The sequence below is a fragment of the Erinaceus europaeus genome, chromosome 6 (genome assembly GCF_950295315.1).
Source record: "Erinaceus europaeus chromosome 6, mEriEur2.1, whole genome shotgun sequence".
Taxonomy (NCBI): domain Eukaryota; kingdom Metazoa; phylum Chordata; class Mammalia; order Eulipotyphla; family Erinaceidae; genus Erinaceus; species Erinaceus europaeus.
Window position 1 is genome coordinate 37,870,168 of NC_080167.1, and position 24,296 is coordinate 37,894,463.

The 24,296-nt window shown below is 35.8% G+C and overlaps 1 protein-coding gene and 1 pseudogene across 4 annotated transcripts in view; one reads left to right on the plus strand and one right to left on the minus strand.

Moving 5' to 3' along the window:
* The window catches only part of RGS7 (regulator of G protein signaling 7), a 522,282-nt gene that overhangs the window by 230,344 nt on the left and 267,642 nt on the right, over positions 1-24,296 (minus strand). The gene's annotated exons all lie outside the window — the stretch shown is intronic.
* On the plus strand, positions 5,555-5,708 carry LOC132539119 (U4 spliceosomal RNA; annotated as a pseudogene).

The window sequence follows — 24,296 nt, forward strand, 5'->3', positions numbered from 1 at the left end:
AGATAAAGAGAGAAAAACCTTACCAGATATGCACAAGTGAATATAGCAAATACAGGAGCAAAGGCTAATATTTTTCAAATCAGAGAAAAGGAAAAGAAATATGAGCAAAAGAGAGAGAGTGTGTGTGTATGTGTGTGTGTAAAAGAGAAAAAAAGAAAAGTAAGTACCACAATAGAGGGCACAACCAGTAAATGCAATGCACCAACAACCAAGGCTTGTTTTGATCAGAGGAATGAGAAGGGAAAATAAACCAATAGAAATGGAAAAGAAAATCAAACTAACAACAACAACAACAAAGCCAAACTAAAACAAACAAAACAAGACAAAATTAAAAAAAAAAACTAAAGATCTGTCTGCAGGTTGAACTATTCCTAATTGTATATCCTAAACCTCCCCACCTTCTTAAAGCAAAAACAACTGCAAAAAGCAACATAAGTTAAGAGATAGAGTTAAAGAAAAAAGTTAGGGCAGAATGCTCTCAAGGCTCCAGAAGAGGCCAAAGACTGGTCAAGGAAGTTGACCATTCAGAAAGAGTTCCAACCCCCTTGAGGAAAGAAATAGGGAAGAGAAAAAAAAAGACAGTTCCTCTGATGTCTCCTGCTGAACCTGGAATCTTGATAATGACATTGTCTCTACAGGAGGCCTCTTTGTCTGTGTCTGGTTCCCTTACCCCTCAGGAGTGATGGGGTTGGGGTGGGAGGGCCATACAGAGGGTCAATTTTAACCCACAGAAACTCCCACTCAATGTGCTTTCTCCCTTTGTAGTCTGTTCCAGACTATATGTGATTTTTGTCTCTCTTCTTTGGCTCCACTCCATCCTCTCTTGTATACTTCCTGTATCACTGGCCTGGAAATCTTGCCTTTGAAAGATGCTTTGCAGAGAGAAAGTCAGGAGAAGTTGTCACACCACCATCTTGGCTGAACCCCTAGAAACTCAATTCTTTTCTACCTGTCTGTGTGTCTAATCTGATTCCAGTACCAGGAAGTTTTTATCACAACACCATTATAGTATAATTTGAGTTCAGGAGGTGTGATGTCTCCAGTCTTTCTTTTTTCTCTCTCAAGATTGCATTGACAGTTTTCTGTTTCTAGACAAATTTCTATTGCTTTTGTCTTATTTTGTCTTTTAGAAATTCAATGGGACCTTGATAGGGATGGCTCAGGGTAAGACAATCATTTCTGACAATACTATTTTTTCCAGTCTATAAACATGGTATATTTTTCCATTCCTTTGTATTTTTTTTGTTTCCTTGAATCATCACTCATAATTTTCAGTGTACAAATATTTTACTTCCTTTGTTAAATTTGCTAACAAATATTTGATTATTTTTGCTGCTATTGTAAAAAAACAAAAACAAAACAAAACAAAAAATTGATTTCCAAGTTTCTTCTTCTTCTAGTTAAGAGTTTCCATTGAGGAATGCCACTGATTTTTGGTATATTAATTTTGTTTAAGATTTTATTTATTTACTAATGAGAAAGATAGGAAGAGAGAAAGAAAGAACCAGACATCACTCTGGTACATGTGCTGCCAGGGATTGAACTTGGGACCTTGAGAACCCAGTGCTTTATATACCGCGACACGTCCCAGACCACAAGTGGTATATTAATTTTGTGACCTGATGTCTTAACTAATGATTTACATAAGTTTACCAGTGGACTCTTTTGGATTTTTTAGTATACTATCATATCATTAGTAATTCGTAACAGTTTTCTTTGTTCTCTCCCAATCTGTAACAGTTTAGTTCCTTCCTCTTACCTAATAGCTATAGTTAGTTTTTCCTAGACTATACTGAATAGTAACAATGACAGTAAGCAACCCTACCTTGTACCTCATTTTCTCACCATTGAGTATCATCTTGTCTGTAGATCTGCTGTATATAGACTCAACAAGTCCTCAATTAGGTTTCAGATATTCCCATACTTTTTAATCATGAAAGCATATAGAATCTTGTGAAAGTCTTTCTCTGCATCTGTTTAAATAATCATGTGATTTTTTTGGTTTTCCTGTCATTGTTGTACTTTTTTATTATTATTACTAACAAAGGTATTGTTAGGACTTGGTGCTTACATGATGGATCTACTGCTCCTAACAACAATTTTTTACTTTTTTACTTGATAGGACTGAGAGGATAGGAGAGACAGTGAAAGATATCTATATCACTGCTCCACCTATGAGCATGTGTAGACTGGGTGCTGAATCTGGGTTCTTGTTCATGATAAAGTGTGCACTCAAGCGGGTGCACCACTATCTGGCCCCCAGTGTACAATCTTTTTTTTTTAATACTTGGTACCAGAATTTTGTTAAATATTTTAGCATCTGTATGCATTGGGGATATTGATCTGTACTTATTTATTTTTCGTGTGAATTTTTCTAGTTTTTCCCATTTACTTTGCTTTCTCTTTTGGCTAGTGGGAGGCACTAAGTTCTACTTTATATATGAGTTGCTTTGGAGGGGACTAGTTTTGAAAAAGGTAAGGTAGTAAAAAAAAAAAAAGAAAGGAAGAAAGAAAGAAAGAAAGAGAGGAAGAAAGGAAGAAAGGAGAAAAAAAAAAAGTAAGGTAGTATTGTGATAACAACATCCCTTAAACAGAGCCTTAGTCTTGGGGTGGAGTGAGGGTTTCAAAGATATATTACTTAAATAATTTAAGTTGTTGAGAGTTTCTTTGTAGACACTTAAGGCTGTCACTGTAGTAAATTGAACATAGATTTACAAAGACTGATAAACCTTGTAGCATGCAATCATGACTAACGTGTATAATACATAGTTAGATGAGGCTCATGCAGTCATCTTAGTCTATGAATTAATAACCTATCTGTGACTATCATATTTTTTTACAAAAGATTACAATCTTAATAAAGGTAAGGTAAAAGCACTTTAAAAGAATAAATGCTTCAAGTCCCTAGCTCCCCACCTACAGGGGAGTCACTTCACAAGCAGTGAAGCAGGTCTGCAGCTGTCTTTCTCTCCTCCTTGAAGTCTATCCCTCCTCTCTTGGTGTTGCTCTGTCCTATACAACAGCAAACACAGTATTGACAACAATAGTAGTAAGAACAACAATGATGAACAGCAAGGCCAATAAAAGGGGGGGGAATAAATCACCCCCTGATAACTAAAAATAAATATATGTGTGACTTGGCTATTTGCCTTATGTTCAGACTTTACAAAGTTTTAAATTGGATTTCTTTTTCTGCTACTGAATTTGACCTTTTATTCTGTGTGACATTTCTTGGGATTCTTATTTCATAGATTGATTTTTAAATTTCAATTTCCTAGAATTGTTCTAAAATAAGTAAATTGTAGAAAGGCAAAAAGAAAATAATTTCTCCTACACTTGTAACTTGCTAAAGTTACAAATATATGGCATGGTTAAGTTGAAATGGATTTTTATTTTTCAGAAGCATTTGAACAGTGATATTGATTTTTCATAGCCTACTGAACAGTAAACTATATATATATATATATATATATTCATTCATTGTTACTCTTCTTATTTTACCCTTTGTTACTACCCTTATTTTACCCTACATGCAGAAGGTTGGAGATAAGGATTCAGCTGAAGCATTCCCTTCATGCTGACTCATCTATGAAGGAACATTCTCTAAACTGACTAGTGAAATTAATTTCATTCTACCTTACTCATGAGAAAAACCAAGATATGTGTCAGATATATATATATTCCTAGGCAAAATAACTCCATGTCCAGATATACAACTATATAACCTTATAACTCCAGTAACTGGTTCTTTTCTTCCCCACAAGTTCCATTTCCATAGAAATATCAACAAAATCTAATCTCATGGATGCCATATTCCTGACAACAATTATCAACAATTTCATGAGAAAAGAAAAGTTATTTCTAGAAGTACTTTATTATCTTATCATTAATAGAGGAAAATGAGATCACAAGTATAATCATAGTCTATGGCTGACTCAGGGCTGTTCCCCTCTACTAACCAAAAATTATAATCTGAATTCTTAATTGTGTTCTGCTACTATCCAAAGCACAGATACTTTGGATAGCAGTACTACACTATCCTAAAATAGTTTAACTACAGGAATTTTTATAGATATTTAAATTATGTATGTGTGTATAACCGAATGAAGGAGTATAATCACTTTTAACGACATTTTAAAGCAATCATCCTAATAAGTTATATTTACTTCTCAATAAATAAGCCTCCAGATTCTATAAAATTCATATGTTCACAACTGTAAAGTTTCAGGTATTTAAGATTACCTGTAAAGGGAGCATTTAGTTGAAAAAAGGAACCACATTATAATAGTGTTTCACAGGAAAAATCTCTCCATTTTCTACAAATTACTTCTTTGAATACTATGAACAAACATAATATTGTTTGATACTAAAAAGTACGCTATATTTAGAAAAGCAAAACTGAATACGTATAGATAATTTATAATCAAATCATTTCTTTTTTTCATGCATTTCTACTAACTTGTTCAGTTCCTAAAGGCATTCTATTTTTTCCAGTGAATGTGACTGAAGTGTAAATAAAAAATACTGAAGAAACAAGACTTAAATGCTACAAGCATCCATTATCCTAGGGAGATCTGGAAAGATCCAGTGTCATTTTAAGTTTATTTCACCCCTGCCAGGATACATCTTTCATTGCAAAGCACTTTTCTCTGGTAAGTCAACACCCTGTACCGCAAAATACAGTATCACAGGCTGTGTAATGAACATGTTGTTAAGGCAAAATAGAACTATATAGCAAGTAGGAAAATAGAAATAAACCTTTGAAAATTGCCTAGTATTATAAAAAAAAGAAAGGTAAACTATGATGTAGCATAACTTACACAGCACACAATTGTTTGAATGGGCAAAAATTTAAAGTATCTAGTTGTAGAATAGTAGAAATGTCATCAAAATGAAAATTAGGTATCTGGGATGACCTGGAACTTACAGCTATGCACATGGAAAAAAAAAAAAACTTTATCATAGGAATATGCAGTTGGGAAAGTGAATTGTTAATGAAATATTCAGCATGTCTTTAGAGCATAGCTGTGGAATAATAGAATGTATATATTCTACCTTCTTTCCACAGCCTGTGGTACAGAGTTTCTGAAACTCTTATAACTTCCTAAGTGAAGAGAGCAATAGACATACCTTTTGACCTCAAACTTGGTGTTTGACCCTGGTTCCTGGAACAGAGTTCACAAATCCCTTTGGTTTGCCTGAGTAATGCTGTTGATCTATTACTGAATACCTTGATGGGCTTGTGCATGGTAAGTGTAACTAGACAAACCAAGCCAACCTTAGAGGTTTAGAATGTTCAATATTCATCCAACCACACCTCATAATCTCAATCTTCATAGAGCAGAGTAAAACTCTAGAGTTATTAAGTATTCATGTCTATACTATTTGAAGCCATCATAAAAATGCCAATAGTATGGGGTTAGGTGAGTTTCTGGGTTGGACAACTAACTTATATGTGTCATCAAAACTCCATCATTAAAGAAATCTCTGCTCTTGGGTCACTTCTAAATCTCATCCTATTTATTTTTCATCTAGCTATTCATTAGTATTCATTAGCTTTCCACAGTGGCAGTATCGTAGCCAATGAGGTTTATCCAAGGCAAGATTACTGCTAGTTGAAAACTTTTCCCAGTAGTATTTGTTATATAATAAACCAACAAGCAAAAGTGATTGTTTCCCTGAGTTCTGTGATTTTATTCTAGCTTAAAATAACCAAATGGGAGAAATTAATGAAAGCTCTAGTTTTTAGCCAAACTGAAGTGGATAATTTGAAAATCCAGTATCTATGCCAAATAATCAGACTCCAAAGCAAGACTTAAGATTGAGCACTTAACCTGTGGTAGCTTCTCTGACTCTGGACAGTGTCAGAAATAAATTGTAGGACATTTAGTTAGTGTGACCAAGAATTCCTTAGCAAAGGAATAAAAGACCCACATATCTGGTGTTACAAGTGTTGTAGAAGTGAGTGTATATTCACATCCGAAAAGTATTTGTTGGACTTCCACCACAGACATTAAGATGTGTTGATTCCCTACTTAGTAGAAGACCATTGCTAAGGTGGGGGGAGGGGCAAGATACGTAATGGAGAAAAACAAAGCATTTAGAAAACAGAAAACTTGAGATTTGGTGATATGATCATGGGGGAGAGAAACCACTCATATACACAAAACAGAACAAATAATAATTGCCAGTTTATCTACCTAGTGGACTTTGTAAATAGCCAATAAGATAGTACATGATAAAGCACCTCATAAACTCACAACAGCTAAGAGGCATAAAGTAGAACTGTTATCTCATCCACACTCTTTGGATGTTTTATCTCTAAAATGTTATGTACTCATGCTTTCTGGTAATCTAAAAGGTTCATTTATGGCTGATGATTTTGAATAGAAATATTATGAGCCTACATATACATAATTTATTTTGACTCTCACAGGGAAAGCTACGGATGAGTATTAACCATTTTATAAGTAAGCACATAAAGAAGAAAGAACCAGACACCTGGTTAGTGGTGAAGTATGATATAAAAATAGGTGTACATAATTCTGGTTATTATAATGACACTATAAACCCACCTGAGTAAAAAGAAAATACGACACTGTAGTATGAAAGTTGAAGAAACAGACACTTTTAATATTGTCACTAAATCAGGATTTGGTCTCAGTGGTTACACACATCAACTGTCTGGAAACAGACTCATGAGTATATACATATGCATAATAGATATATATGAAAGGTCAAGATTTTTCACCTTTTAAAATCAATTTTGTTTTTATATGTTCCATGTGATATATATGAAGAATGACTACAGAGTGAAATCAAGAGGCCAGAGAGCAGCACTTTGGCATATATGGTGTTGGGGATTGAAAATTTGGGACTTCATGCTTACAAGCTCAAAGCTCTACCGCTGTGCTACCTTTTGCACCAGACGAATTTTAATTTTTTAAAGGGAGTTAAATCTGTTCACATAATAGAACAAGCATTCAAATAAAATCCTTAAATATAGTGAAAAAATATTTTTTTGTCTCCCTAGTATGTCTTTTTTTGGCTAAATTTTCTCTATTTTGTAAATGTTACCATTTTCTATGTCACCCAGACTGGAATTTCATTAATGTCACTGATGTTTTGACAACTCCCCATTTATCCCAACACATGCTTTATGGCATCTGATATTTTCTTCTCTACTACTGCTACCAGTACAGCTGGTAGTACTCACTAGTACAGCTACATATTCCTGATTACATTCCCATTTCTAGCCACTGCTTTCTCTAGTCATCCCTCTCTAGATCATCCCACCAGATACACTTTTTTTTTTAATTGGGGGTGGTGCTGGTGGTGGAATCAGTGGTTTACAGTAAATATGGTTGTTAATATATGGGTAAATATTTCTTAGTTTTCTACAAAACACTCTCTCTAGCCTAGCTCCTTCTCCACTATCATGCACCAAGATCTGAAAGATGCCCCCCTCATCTCACTCCAGGCAATACATTGAACCCAGTCCAAGTTATTAGTTCTCAACTTCTGTCCATGACTGAGATGACTTCATCATTTTTTTTTTAATTTTTCCATTTTGTTTGGAAGTTACTGGTTTAACTCCAATGTAGCACAACTGTCTACACATGGGCTCCAGTTCACAACTCCATGTCATGGGTTTCTGCAATATACTTTTACCCTCAACCTAAGACCCTCACCTCTCTCCAACCCCTCATCTCTTCCTTCCCCTTGAGTTCCTTACTTTGGTGTAGTACCTTATCCCCAGTCTATGTTTTACCTATATTCTACCTTTCTGACTTTGTCTTCCGAGTTTCACCTATGCCTGTGCACAAGCAACATTCTTCCCTCTCTTCCTGATTCTTCCAACCCAACATTTTTCCTTCAGGTTCCAATCAAGATGAGGAAAAAGATGGGATTTTAGAACTCCTAGTCCATATTTGGCCTCTTGATATTTGGCTTTAGTTCATCTACATTGTTCATATGGCTCTGTTCATCTTGTCTTCACTTTTCCAATGACTTTGCTTCTGTTGTTTTATGTTTCCAATTCTATTATACAACTGATGAGCTCTTTTAAAGTTGAAGTTTGTTTGCTTCTTTTTCTGTAGGATACCTTTCAGTGATTTTTGCAGGGCAAGATTAGTGGTACTGAATTTCTTCAGTTTCTGTATGATTGGGGAGGTTTTATTTCAAAGATAGTTTAATAGGATAATTAATTGGCTGGTAATATTTATCCTTCAGTATCATGAATATTTCATTTCATTCTCTTCTTCCTTCTAGTGTTTGGGATGAAAAACTAGAGACAATCTGCATTTGCATCTCAAATTCATTTTCTCCCCTAGTAGCCTGCATTAGATTTTTTTTGGTCTTCAAAGTTTTACTAAAATGTGTTGTGGTAGGAGCAGTTTTGAGTTAAAGCACTTGGTGATTTTCTTTCTTTCTTTCTTTCTTTCTTTTTTTTTTACATTTAAAAATATGTATTTATTTATTTTTATATTTTCCATTTTTGTTGTCTTTGTTGTTTATCATTGTTGTTATTACTGTTGTTGTTATTGTTGTCATTGTTGTTGGATAGGACAGAGAGAAATCGAGAGAGGAAAGGAACACAAAGAGGGGGAGAGAAAGACATCTGCAGACTTGCTTCACCACCTGTAAAGCAAACCCCCTGCAGGCGGGAGCCAGGGGCTCAAACCAGGATCCTGAAAGCTGTGCACTTTGCATCATGTGCTAACCCGCTGCCACTGCCTGACTCCCTTAATATTTATTTATTTATTATTGGATAGAAACAGAGAAAAATTGATATGGGAGGAGAGATAGAGGAAGAGACAGGGAGACACCTGAAGTCCTTCACCACTGCTGAAGCAACCACCCTGCAGATGGAGATCAGGGGCTTGAACCCAGATACTTGCACACTGTAATGTGTGAGCTTAACCAGGTGTGCCACTGCCTAGCCCCATAATTTTTTTTTTTACTGGCATCCTCTATGTATATATTTTCAGCATTTTCTAAGTGTGGTTGTTCTATCTTCTAGTCCTGCTATTCTGTCATCTGAATTATTTTATTTACAAGGCCTCTATTACAAGTTATATAATTCCCTCAAGAGCCTCTTTAATTTCATGTAACTCCATTAGAAGTTTTCCTTGTGAATATTATAGTTCTTTGATGAAATGTCCTTTAAGATTATAAATTTGTATTTGTATGTTATGGCTGGAATCTTGAATTGCCTTTATAATACGTTTTCTGAACTCAAACTCTGGACAGCTTATCCAAATCTTTTTGTTTCTATAAATGTGCTTAAGTGTAGTATCTGCTATTCAGCCAGCAGGTGTCGTTTTTTTTGTTTGTTTGTTTGTTTGTTTTAGAGAGAGAGAAAAGAAAGAGGGAGAATCTTTTGACCTCACAGTGAGGATTTAGACTGATATATATTTCACAACTTTCTTAGCCACTCATCTGTTGTTGGTCACCTAGGTTCCTTCCAAGTTTGAGCTCTGAAAAATTGTGCTGTTATGATACACAGATCTCTGTAGACCAGTGAGTTTGATTTCATAGGATATATCCCCAGGAGAGCAATTGACAGGACATATGGTTAGGTCCATTTTTAGACTTCTGAGAGTTCTCCAGACTGCTCTTCAAAGAGGTTGGGCCAATTTACATTGCTACCCACAATGTAGGATCAGCTCTTCTGTAGCACATGACTATGTTAATGGTCTCATTATATGTACTTCTATCAGCATATGTGTAAATAATAAAACTTCTCCAAGGCTCAACCTTGATCTAAAGTTTCTACTACATTTATTTCTCAGTGTTTGCAATTGGACATATTATGTATGTAAATACCAACATAAACATACATGAAGTATATATACTATACAAATACAATATAGAATTTTTCTATATACATATAAGTGAGTGTCACACACATGCAATTTCTGTTTGGTACTTTTTATTGTTTTATTCTTATTATTAAGTAATCACATTTATTATTTTTTAATTGGAGACAGAGAGATCCAGAAGGAAAAGGGGAAATAGAGAGAGAGAAAAGGACATACACCTGCAACATTACTTAACTGATTTTGAAGCCACCCCCCAACCCCCCATGAGGGGACCAGAGGCTTGTACCCAGGTCTTTGTACATGGTAATGTGTGCACTTAAGCAGATGTACCTACTACCCCCGCTCCAACCCTGCTAACAAAATTTCCAGTCAGGAAACAGTAATATTTTCTGTCTTCTCAGGGCTTTACTGCTCTGGGCTAAGGTTAAAATGGGGGTGGGGGGGCAGGCAAAGACAGATAGCTAAACACCAAGAGACCAGAGCACAGAAACTTCCTTCAGTGTATTGGGAGTTGGATTCAAACCTAGACTGCACACAAGGCAAAGCAGTGCACCAGGTTAGTCAGCTATTTTGTTGAACTACAACTAGTAAGAACTTTAATGGGAATTAGAGAGAAGGATATCCCAACAAGAGGCTGGGTGGTGGTGCACCTTGTTGAATGCATATTTTACACTGCACAAGGACCAGAGTTTGAGCCCCCCACGTCCAACATGCAGGGGGGAAGCTTACAAGTGTTGTTGCAGGTGTCTTTCTGTCTCTTTCTCTCTACCTACCCCGTCTCCTCTCGATTTCTGATTGTCTCTATCATTAAATAAATAAGAATAATAAAAAATTAAAAAGGATATCCCAACAAGAATCACAAAATATACTCCAAAATGATCTTCTGGTGTGGGTTGTAATGCACAGTAGCATATTCTTAGGAACCCTACGAAATTTTAACCAAGCTTGGTAGAAAAAGAGGAGATAATACTATTGATTGTGCACTAAATGAGTCAAGTATTCCAACACACATTATTTCATTCAGTATCAATGATAATTCTGTCAATTAGGTATTATCAACCATGCTGATATACTTGGAGTAATCCTCCACCCCAATAATTATCAGAAATAAAACAGTCTGTAGTGGGAAACTATACTACGTTCCTGTTAACATGGGCTAACATGTTCTCCATAAAACATTTTTACTTAAAATTTGGGTCAATCAGTACTATTTCTGTACATTTATAAAAAGTTATGTTTAGTTATGTAATGTCAAAAAAGAGACAAAAGCAATGAACACATTTAGTAATTATTCACATGTTCAACAATGTTCTCAAGAACAATCTGGAACATTGCAGTAAAAAATTTTAAACTATGTGGGAGTCGGGCGGTAGCTCAGCAGGTTAAGTGTACGTGGCTCAAAGCAAGGACCTGCGTAAAGATCCGGGTTTGAGCCCCCGGCTCCCCACCTGCAGGGGAGTCGCTTGACAAGCCACGAAGCAGGTCTGCAGGTGTCTATCTTTCTCTCCCCCTCTGTCTCCCCCTTCTCTCTCCATTTCTCTCTGTCCTATCCAACAATGACGACATCAATTGCAACAATAATAAAACAAGGGCAACAAAAGGAAGTAAATAAATAAATATTTTAAAATATATATACTATGTAGTAATTTTTTGAAAGCGTAAATATTCCCCAAAGGGCAGATATTGAGGGAAGAGGACTGACAGGTGCAAAGTTCACCATAACTGGAATTGTCTTCTCCTGATGACAAAACAGAAGGTCAGCAGGCTAGGCCTTTTCTATAGTTACACAGTTGTAAATCAATCGGCAACTTACTTAATTTGTTCTTAACAATGATGTAATATAGACAACACAATTATTATTACAGCTTTTCTAAAGATAATGGAATTAAGGTTGTGAACACTAAAATGATAAAATTAAGGTTATAAAGTCAGTAAGAAGACCCTCCAGTAAAGTAGCATTTGGGATAAACTTCCAGAGTACTAGAAAGAAGAAAAGAGAGAGAGAGAGAGAGACAGTAGAGCAGTGGATTCAGAGCGCAGGCACTAGATTCCAATGATAACACTGGTGGCAATAAAAAAATAGTAGATGGGCCAGCTCGTGGCACACCTGGTTAAGCATGCACACTACAGTGCATTAAGACTGAGGTTCAAGTCGCTGGTCCCCACCTGCAGGGACTTGCTTCATAAGTGGTAAAGCAGGGGTGCAGACATCTCTCTCTCTTCCTTTTAAAATATTTACATGCCAGGTCCAGGAGGTGGTGCAGTGGATAAAACACTGGATTCTCAACCATGAGGTCCTGAGTTCAATCCCCAGCAGCATGTGTGCCAGAGTGTTGTCTGTTTCTTTCTCTCTCTGCCTATTTTTCTCATGAATAAATAAATATTTACATCCCTGTAAATCAAGCTTACCACAAAAACAAATGAAATTGTCTCTAGAGGATAAAAATAAAATATATTTGTATAAAAATTTTTATAAATAATTGAGGACATACTTTTTTGATACCACACCAAAACACTACAAGTTGGTGTATATTATTCTCATTTTAAATTGAAGAAACATTTCAAAGACTATGTATGTTTTAGGGGTACAATTTCATACCACTTCAATAGGTATTTTTCTATACCAAATCATTTCAAAGTAACTCATTGGACTCCTTCCACTATGGCAATCCACTCCTCTCCCTCAATTGGTAACCTCAATTTTACTGTAAGTTCAGTGCAAGTAAATTTCTTACATCTGATGTTTTATGGGAGTTCAGGTAGCAGTTCTCTTGTTCTTTGTTAACTGTAAGTTATCGTTTTAAAAATAGTTATTGTATGTATTTAGTAGATTGAGGGAGGCAAGAAATTCACTCTGGTATGTGAGATGTCAGGGATCAAACTATAGATCTCAAATTTGAAATTCCAGTGCTCTAACAATGCACAACCTCTTGGATTGTAGTATCAGTTTCTATCATTAAGAAAATTATCATTGCCACAGTGGAATTCAGGTCTCTGCGATTTTTTCAGCATTCAAATGATTTGGACACAGACACACACAAACACACACACTTTTTATGGTGGAGTGGTTAACAAAATGTATGATATATAGTAGATATTTAAAACTGGTTCCATAAATACTTGTTGCCATGAGAAAGGTCCCTTTCATTGCAACCTGATATAGAAGAAACCTAGCATTGAGGAGAGTTTTATATTCCCAATCTAATTTATAAAGGATTAGGATTAACATACTTTAAATCTCCTTTACTATACAGATCTTATTGCCTCTTGGGGACCTAAAGTGCTTTCAGACATTATTTCATTAATCCTCAGAGTTTCCTTCTAAGCTTGGGGTTAAAAAAATGTCCTTATCTCCAGGGTGCAGATGGGCCAGAGAGATGTATGGTGGGTTCAATGACTTCTACTTTTGGCCCCAGGGAGCTCAGGGCAGAACCACAGAGGACTGTAGTCTTGGAAACCCCATGGAGACTATAGAGAAGACAATGCTGTTTCGGAAAGAATTTAAATTATATGCCTTCTGCTATGAAAATTTGAGCTTCTCTCACTTATACCAATTAGCATAACATTGCATAGACTTTAAACCACAAGCTCTAGAGCAAGTGTTTGGGTAGATGTCAGTTAGTGACATCTGGGAAAGTTAATGAATATTTCAGGATGTCAATCTCAGTATCTGGAAAAAAAAAAGATACATAATAGGACCCACCTCACAGAGTTATTATGAGGATTAAATAAGTTTACACCTCCCATCCTCAGCCTCCCATACTCCCACTACAAAGCTTAGAAAAGTGCTTGGCTTAGGAGACATCACATATGTGCTAGCTATAATTATTTCTCTTTTCAAATATTGCATTACTTATTTAGCAAGTTTTAGGTGATTTATTTTATTTACTGGGTTGCTGGAAAAATCATAACACTTTTTTTTTTGCATAGAAATATGTCATGACTTTTCAGACACTCCAATATTTATTTGGTCTGGGTAACAGAAACCTTGCAGAATCCTCATCATATGATTAAATTCTATTATTAAATTCTCTCTTTCTCCATTTTTTCTGTCTTCCTCCTTCCAAAAATATTTCCTATTATTTGACATGATGTAATATTATATTAGATATAGTAGCAGTACTGTAAAGTAGTTTAAACCTTAGATAGTTGTACTTGGATAGTGAACGACTTTGCCATATGTGTGGGACCCAAGTTCAAATGTGGGTTTCACTGCACTGAAAAAAGCTCTGATGCTATAGTTCCCCTCTCTCTCTCTCTCTCTCTCTCTCACACACACACACACATACAAACACACACACACACACACACAATCCCACATCTAAGAAAGATATACTCATAAATATTTAAAAATACAAATCAAACTTAAAGCACACCTAGTCCACCCTGAAATACAGGAGAGCATTCTCAAAGAACTGACACTGTAGCTAAATTTTAAAAGATGAGCAGGGATCTGTCAATTAAAGACTATTTGTAATACTATGATTTTTTTCAGAATATATATATTTTAAGTTTGCAACAATGTGAAAAATGATATCTATTAGATCATACGGCACATCTTAAAAGATTTCAAGAACTGAAGTAATGTAGAAAGCACATTCTATTAAATTAGAAATCACTGGGAGTCGGGTAGTAGCTCAGCGGGCTAAGTGCAGGTGGCGCTAAGCGCAAGGACTAAGGATCCCGGTTCCAGCCCCGGGCTCCCCAACTACAGGGGAATCGCTTCACAAGTGGTGAAGCAGGTCAGCAGGTGTCTGTCTTTCTCTGTCTTCCCCTATTTCTCTCTGTCCTATCCAATGACTACAACAATAAAAAACAAGAGCAACAAAAGTGAATAAATACATAAATATTTAAAAATTTAGAAATCAGGTATTAAAATAGTTGGTAGTCACATTGGACATTTAAAATATGCATTTACAAGTTAAATTAGTAATTAAAATATAGGTAACTATTTGATTCTATAAACTACGAATGGTAGTACTAACATATACCTAGAAAGATTTATCTAGTTGTAAGACATAGTTTTACAGATTTTTCTCTGAGTATGACTACATGTCTCTGAAAATAAAGATATGCATTAACTGAAAATGATAAAAATAAACATTTTTTATTTAATAGATAAATTTATTGGGGAAATGTTAATGTACAAGACCATTGTCACAACTGTACAATTCCTCATCTTCCATGATGACAGGAGCTTTTAAAAACATAACTGTATTGATCTGAAGAGGAATTACAGAGGAACATATTACCAAAAATTTCAGAAAAAAAACTCAACAATTAAAAATTACAAACTGTAAAATACATGTATGTGTAAGTGATTTATATTACTAAGAAATATTTCAAAACTACTTTATAAAATAAGTTCTCAAAAACTTATTCTATAAATGCTTCTACAACATGCAGAATAAGAGGCATTTTACATAAAATTACAACTTTTTATAAAGGAATGACTGACCGTTCTTTAAGACTTTTCAGTCATAGTATTCATTTCCCTTTCATTTGCATCTCTCCCCTTGAGACAAAAAAAGAATAAAAAAAGCATATGTACCTATCACCCGAGGATGGCAGGTCCTAAAATTAGTGCAGCCTGGAATGTTCCTAGTTGTGATCACAGAATGTGAGCTCAGACCTTCAGAGATGCACTAGATCAAATCTGTGGGGTTTACAGTTAATAGTATATGATTTCTCCATATTTGGGAGCTACTTTCTTACCCGATTCAGCTTTCTAGTCCTTTTCCCAATTATGACACCATCTCCCCATACAATAACTTAGGTAACCTGCATGTTATATGTCAAGCTCAGAAAAAAACTAGTTGGGTCATGGGCCCCTTGGAATATACCTCAAATTGACCTACTAGCTTTTTCCAAAATGGACACCCTAAATCTTCATCTGCAATATTCTTGTCTTTAGGTTCATGACTAGTCAACAATCTGTTCTGCTTTATATCTTAACTATTTTTTCAGCCACTAAGTTCATGTTATCATGATGCCAACCTGTAGATGATCCCACCAATGTGTCTTGGAGCCCCACTTCCCCAGATCCCTACTCCACTAGGGAAAGAGAAAGAGAGGCTAGGAGTACAGATAGACCTGTCAACGCTCATGTTAATCAGGGAAGCAATTATAGAAGCCAGACCTTCCACCTACTATACCCCACAATGATCCTGGGTCCATACTCCCAGAGGGATAAAGAATAGGAAAGCTATCAAGGGAGGGGACTGCATGCAGATTTTTGGTGGTGGGAACTGTGTGGAATTGTACCCCTCTTATCCTATGGTCTTGTCAATATTTCCATTTTATTAACAAAAAATTTAAAAAGAGTCAGGAGGTAGTGCAGCGCATGTGGCGCAAAGCGCAAGGACCAGTGTAAGAATCCCGGTTCAAGCCCCCAGCTCCCCACCTGCAGGGGAGTCGCTTCACAGGCGGTGAAGCAGGTCTGCAGGTGTCTACCTTTCCCTCCCCCTCTCTGTCTTCCCCTCCTCTATCCATTTCTCTCTGTCCTAGCCAGCAACAACAACATCAATAACAACAACAATAAAACAACAAGGGCAATAAAAAGGGAATAAATAAATAGAAATAAAAAAAACAAAAAAGAAATGGGAAAAAAGCATGTTTCTACTGAGAGATATAAACAAACATATATCTACTATTTATATTCCTGTTAGCACCACGTAGAAGTAAACATAATTTACAGAACTTATTACAATATGCTAATATTTTTAAATGAATTTTCAAAGCAAAAGATATAAAAGTAAGTTATTTATTTATTTCATTCATTTATTGGATAGAGACAGAAAGAAACTAGGAATAGAGAGATAGACCACTCATGAAGTTTCCCTGCAGGTTGAGGGACAGGGCTTGAACCTGGGTCCTTGCATATGTTAACATGTGCACTTAATCACGATGAGCTTTTAAAACCCTTTTAATCCAGTTTTAGATAACACTAACTTAACCATAAAATTTATTTGCAAAATGTCATAAAAGGTCTGGCATGTTTAATTGTATTGTAGAAATTTGAAGCAACTAAAAGCAAAGATTCTAACAAACAAAAGAATAGTCAAATACTTTAAGCAGTAATAATGGGTTTGTTTAATTTAAAATCCCACAAAATGAAAAACCCTTAATTAGAGTAATTTCAGATTTGCTAATTAGTTTATTTGTATATTTACATTTCATATCATTGGTGTTGAACTTCATGGTTATAAGGGGGATGTGAAATTCTAAGCATCAATTTCTTTTTACATATCAGTGTCCACAGATAAAATAAAAGATCATATTTTTCTTTCAATTAAACAGAAATAGAAATTTCCAAGCAACCTCACAGGAGAAATCTGTCCAGTTCCAATGTGTTAAAGCTGGAGTATATGTGCTTTGTAAGGAATTAAAAAAAAAAGAATATGCAGATATTTTGATGTCCAACAAACATATGGAAAACATGTTCAAATCACTAGTTCTCAATGAAATTCAAATTATGATAACAGTAAGTTAACTCATTGTAGACCTGGGAAAATAAAACACATCTAAAGGACAGAAAATCCAGCTGAGGTTGTAGAGAAAATGGAACCTTTCTATATGGTTAATAGGATTGTAACTTAATGTAGTCCCTCTGGAAAACACTTTGGAGATTCTTGAAGACATTAAATGGAGCCACCAAATGATCTAGAGATGCTCTCCTAAGCATCTATGCAAAAAGCACAATTTATCTGAAGCCATATATGTACATATATGTTTATAGTATTTCTGTTTGTAACAACCAACATTGGGAAACAAAGCAAATTTCCAGTAGCAGGTGGGTAGTTAAAGAAGGCTGTAAAAACTGACACAGCTGTAAGAAATGACATTTTTTTTCTTTTTGTAAGTGTACGTTCCATCTACGTATTGGCGATTTTGACTTAATGTATACTTAATGCCTAACAGTACTTGATAAGCTTTGGATCTAGTAGGCTATTTGCTTTATTCCTCAAGCATGGATGAGGTTAAAAGAGCAATCAGCTCTCAGGAAGGAATAGCCCCTGGGTTATCCATAACCCCTCATTGAGGCACAATAGCCACAAAGATACTTAGATGAGATTACCCCCACCCCCAAATCAGAAAGTTGTTTATTCACATTTGCACTGTTAGCCCTGATTCCTGCTGAATTAATTCCTTTGTAATCTGGAATTCTTGATTTATTGTACAAAAACATGCTATAAAAAGAGTTCTGGCCCTTAAGGAGGCACTTCATTATTCATCCAGCTCCTTTAGTGATATTTATTCAATGGAGACACCTTCAGGGTCTCAGTCAGACATATTATTTATAGTTCTCTGACCAATCTTTTCATCACTCTGTCCCGAGGGACAACACATTTTTTGGTACTACACAGATGGAAATGGAAGGGAACGTGTTGAGTAAAATAAACCAAAAGAATGGATATTGGATGATCTTTTACATAATGGAACATAAGAAACAAAAGACTATAATATAGGTTGAAACTGTAATGTAATATAGAGTGGTGTAGCAGTCAAAATTCATCGATTCTCAAACCTAAGAATATATCAGTGTTACTTAGAAAGTTTAATACAACACCTATTTCTTTCTCCCTTACCTTTTCTTTTCTTTCTTCTATTTTATTTATTTACATATTTATTTATTTACCAAAGTACTGGCAAAGCAAAGTACTGTGGGGAAAGATGTAAAAGAAGGGAGTGGAGAAGGTCTTAGGGCATGCATGTGGAAAAGGTCCCAAGTTGGGGGTGAGAATGTTCTGCAAACACCTATCAAGGGAAGACGAAAAACTGTGCCAGTGTGTCAACCACTGTACTGCAAACTACTAACCTCCCAAATAAAATAATTTGACATATAAAAGTAAAATAAAATAAGCACTTCTATGTTCATCCCTGAAAATCATCAGGTAATAATTTTTTTTTTAAATTTATTTTATTTATTCCCTTTTGTTGCCCTTGTTGTTTTATTGTTGTAGTTATTATTGTTGTTGTCATTGTTGGATAGGACAGAGAGAAATGGAGAGAGGAGGGGAAAACAGAGAGGAGGAGAGAAAGATAGACACCTGCAGACCTGCTTCACCGCCTGTGAAGCGACTCCCCTGCAGGTGGGGAGCCGGGGTTCGAACCGGGATCCTTATGCCGGTCCTTGTGCATCAGGTAATTCTAAGTTAAGGTACATGAGTTTGCATCTCCACCAAGTGTTCACTGAGATTAGACATTATGGTTTACACTGCCCTAAAACATGAGGGAAAGTGAATATACACATAAAACTGGGGGTATGTTAGCAAAGGAGCATGTGAAATGGTAGTTGAATAATGAAATGAAGTTGATTCTATGAGTCTTAGTGTTATTTTTAAATTTCTCTTCAAGAATTACTATTAAATTAATTATGAAACTGAGTTTCTTCCGGGCATTCTAGAATTACAAGGCTTTGATTTGTATCAGTACTCTGATAAATTTATAAATTTAGAGCAAACACACACACATACACACATTTAGAGCCTAGAAACTGCTGTCTTTAAACTTTTTTAGTATCATTTTAGATAAAACTATTAAACTTCTATTAGGAATGAATATTGGTTGGTTGACTTTAAAAAGGAATAACTAGGAGTCGGGCAGTAGCACAGCAGGTTAAGCGCACATGATGCAAAGTGCACTGACCAGCATTAAGTATCCTGGTTCGAGCCCCCAGCTCCCCACCTGCAGGGGAGTTGCTTCACAGTGGTGCAGGTGTCTATCTTTCTTTCCCTGTTCGGCTTCCCCTCCTCTCTCCATTTCTCTCCGTTCTATCCAATAACAATGATATCAATCACAACAATAATGATAACCACAACAATGATAAAAAAAAGGGGGGCAACAAAAGGAAAAACGTAGCCTCCCAGGAGCAATGGACTTGTGCCTCAGGCACAGAGCCCCAGCAATAACCCTGGAAGCAAAAAAAAAAAAAAAAAAAAGGAATAAGTAAAGGAAATAAAGGTTATTTTTAGTCCAAAAGTAACCACTTAAAACAACTTTTCTTTTTATTAGTGAATTAATAATAATTGACAAGATTGAGATAGAACAAAGGAACAGTTCCATACAATTCCCACCACCAGAGTTCCATATGCCTTCCTCTCCATTGCAATTTCCCTGTTCTTTATCCCTCTGGGAGTATGAACCAAAGATCTTTATGAGGAACAGAAGGTGGAAGGTCTGGCTTCTGTAATTGCTTCTCACTGAACATGGGTGTTGACAAGTCAGTCCATACCCCCAGCCTGTTTCTTTCTATCTTTCCCTAGCGGGGTAAGGCTCTGAAGAGCTAAGGTTCCGGACACATTGGTGAGGTTTCAGGTAAGTCAGGTTGGGCCCTCCTCAATCGCTATCGAACAGGCCATGGCTGGTGCGCCGCTATGTTCCATCGCTGGGGAGCCAGAGACGACCCGAACTGCCCCTGCGGCTACAGACAGACTATGACCCACATAGTCAACGACTGCCACCTCTCCAGATTCAAAGGAGGTCTCGAAACTTTACATCAGGCTCAACCTGACGCTGTTGACTGGCTACAGAAGAAGGGCAAACGCTAGAAGAAGTCAGGTTGCCTTAAAAGTTGCCATCTTGACTCTGCTCCCTAGGAACTTCTTTTATGTAAAATGTCCAAAATAGTACACTTCACCAGATGTTCTTATAGTGTTGCAGGGATCAGTTTGAGACTAAATTATCCATTTTAATTGAATAACAACAATAAAAATTTATATCTTTAATTACACTATGGATCACTGTTCATGTCTGTTTTTCACACATATCATTTTGCTGCAAAAAAGTCCTGGAATGATTCTGATTGGCAACATTTAAGCAAGAAACTACTTCACAAATCCTGCAAGAATTATTTAATAATTCATACCTGTCAATAAGAAAGGAGATAAGAAAAAATCAAAGATAAAATTCAGTGATAATTTCATGCCAAAAAAACAGCGCACATATGTATAACTCTAAAATGTTTTATGTGTATTTATTTATTTTTATTTTTTTTACCAACAGGGTTATTGTTTTTATTGTTGGGGCTTGATATCTGCACAACTCAACCACTTCAGGAAGTTTTTTTTTTTTTTTTACTTTTTGGTAGAGGGTGAGAAATAAAGAGAGAGAGGGAAATAGAGATGAAGAGAAAAAGAGAAACATGCTGCCTGGTCCATCACTCTTTAAGTGGGAGCAGGGACTTGAAACAGGGTTCTTAAGAATAGTAATGTTTGTGCTCAACCATGTGAACCACCATCCAGGCTCTTTATTTAAATAATTACTAGTTGTGGGAAAGTAGTCTGCTAAACTATAGAAAATCCAAATTTTATAAGTCATATGATTTCCTTGAACACTGGGTTAACTGGTTTTGATTTTGCTATTCTTTACACATATATCTAAAAGTGGTACCTCTTTTCTCTATCAAGTTAATCTTTGGAGAGAGATGTCAATAACAACTAAGTACAATTAAATACAAAATAACTAAAAGAGATTTAAACTACAAAGTGATGAATACAAGCAAAGAGAGGGTGTCTTTGAAAGGACAGTTGTTTGTAACATGACAATGTCAGCAATTCAGAAAGAAATATTAACTAAACTAGAGAAATTTGCTAAATGACTTTTTGAAAAATGTCTTTACACCAATGATGTGACTCATAGCTTTAAAAAAACAACAAAATGTTTTCTCCCTTTGATTTTAACTTAAAAATTAAAAGAAAAACACATTTCCAGAATTGTGCATGAGTCACATTGGTTCTTGAATTAATCTAATCTCTCATATGCACACAGGATAAAACCCAAATACTATTTGGAAATGCAAGTGGATTTGTGTTTCTACACTTTCATTTGAACCTAATAATGTAAATATTATTTCACTCCTTCCAGAAGAGTAATTCTCATACACGTGTTTATAAAAGGATCACCTGGAAGAATTGTTAAAATGGAGATTGTTGGGTCCCAGCCCAGTTTCCAAGTCAGTGCACCTTGAAAACTTGCATTTTTAGCACTTCTCCAGGCTCTCTCGGTTGATTCTGTTGGTTTCAGGACTAAACTTTGAAAACTTTTTTTTTTTGTTTGTCTGATACATTTATTCTAGAAGAGACAAAAGATGGTAAAGGAATTGGGGAGAGAGTAGAAAAAAATATTTTAAAGCAAAAGACACCTAAAATTGTTGTGACCTATCAGAATTTTTTCTCACAATAGCTTAGTTCTCACTTTTCTTATGTTTGCATTTTACTTATTGTGAGGGAACCACTGCTTAGAAGACTACAAATATTTTAAAAGTCCAAATTTTTAAAAATCCTTTTAATATTTTTGTAGGACTGGTTTAGATTTAATGAATCCTTTAACTTTTGCTATTTTTAGAAGCTTTTCATCATTCCTTCTGTCCTGATTGATAATCTAGCTGGGTAGAGTATTACTGGGGGAAAATCTTTTCTATCCAAATATTTTTAATATATCCTGTTAGTGCTTTCTACCCTTTTTAGTTTCCACTGAGAATTCAGCTGAGTATTTGGGGTTTTCCTTGTAGGTGACTCACCTTTTCTCTTGATGTATTTAATGTTCTCTCTTTACCTTTGACCTGTTACATTTTATTATGTTTTGGTGAGCTTAGATGGACCTCTTACAGCTTCCTGGATATCGGATTCTATCTTCTTTAATTTTGGAAAATTCTTGGCTAATATTTCTTCAGATAGGAATTCTACCCCCTTTCAATCATTCTTCTCTTTCTGGCATCCATATAATTCTTTATTTTTCTGATTTCTGTTTTCACTTAATTCAAAGACGTACATATTCTCTCTTACTTTCTCTGGTTTCATTGACATTTGCTCCCATTTAGCTTCAGTGAAATGACTTTAGGGTTTATGGCCTTTTGACCAGCTTTAAAATCTTCTTTAGGATGTTTATTTAGATCTTTTGAATTAGGGTTTTCTACAGGTTGCTATCTTGGCCCAGAATTGTTGGTGGATTTCCTCTGCATTTCTATTATGTCTGATTCTCCATGAAGATCAAGTCAGGAATATATATTTGAAAAGGCCTGGGAAGGGACCAGGGTTTCACTGTCACAAAAATGCCTGGATGAAAATATTGTACCATGGGAATGTCCAACAAAAAGTTTCAGGTGTACTATGAACTGGGTAGCAGAACTCTTGCAGACAGTGCTAAATTGATTCTTTCTCCCCAGTTGCACTGCAATTACAAAGACAGAGTCTTCAGATGACTGCTTTCAAGAATTCCCTCTGCTGTTTAATGTGTTTGCTCTCTTTTCTACCTTATTAATCAATTCATTAATTAATTGTCACTGTGGTTGTTGCTGGGGCTTGTTGCATAACTGCAAATTGTGAATCCACTGTTCCCAGTGGACATTTTTTTTCCTTTTTGCTCTACATTTTATTTGATAGAACAGAGAGAAATTGAGAGGGAGAGATAAAGTGGAAGAAAAACAATACCAGAAGACCTGCCTCATGGCTCATAAAACATGCCCCCCCCCCAAAGTGGGGAGTGGTGTGGGCTCAAACTAGGATCCTTGTGCATCCCTTTTCACAATTTTTTAAATTGTAATCTCAAAGTTATAGTAGCAGTAGGATCATCTATCAGGAGCTGTATGCTGAACAGGTGCTGAAATAGGCTCAGGGGCCAAATTGGGTAGTGAACCCTGAGTTGAGAATTGAGTGGGGAGACTATTAAAAAAGTAAGAGAAAGACTTTTAATTCTAGCTTCAATCACACTGTATCCTCTCCATCTAGATACTGAGCCTCTCTTTATTGTTGTAGTTTGTCTGAGATTAAAGTTGCTTCCATTCAGGATTTTTCATGTATACTATGGCTTTGTTGTTGCAGAGGTGAGGAAAACATATTAATCTGCCATCATCTTGACTCCCCACCTTTCACTTTTCCTTTTTAACTATTTAAAAATAATAGTACAAATGTATAAATAGAACTGGATATTCACAGCATTCAATGATTTCTTTTCAAACTTTGCTGCCACTTCATAATGCAATAGAGAAAAAGTGTTTATTGATCCAGCAGAGAATGAAGAGCATTTTATTACAGCTGAGCCCATTTTGTCAGCTTGAGCCATTCTACATATCCTTCTAAAAGTTGATGTTGGGGAGTCGGGTGGTAGCGCAGCAGCTTAAGAGCAGGTGGCGCAAAGTGCAAGGACCAGTGTAAGGATCCCAGTTTAAACCCCCTGGCTCCCCACCTGTAGGGGAGTCACTTCACAGCAGTGCAGCAGGTCTGCAGGTCTGTCTCTCTCTGCCCTCCTCTGTCTTTCCCTCCTCTCTCCATTTCTGTCTGTCCTATCCAGCAACAATGACGACATCAACAACAGCACCAATAATAGCTACAACAATTAAAAAAAAAAAAAAAAAAGGGCATCAAAAGGGAATAAATATTTTTTAAATGATGCTGTTTAAAAAATACAGTGAATAGAATATGGCATCCTAACTAGAAACTATGATGAACTGGACATCATAAGAAAGAAAGGAAT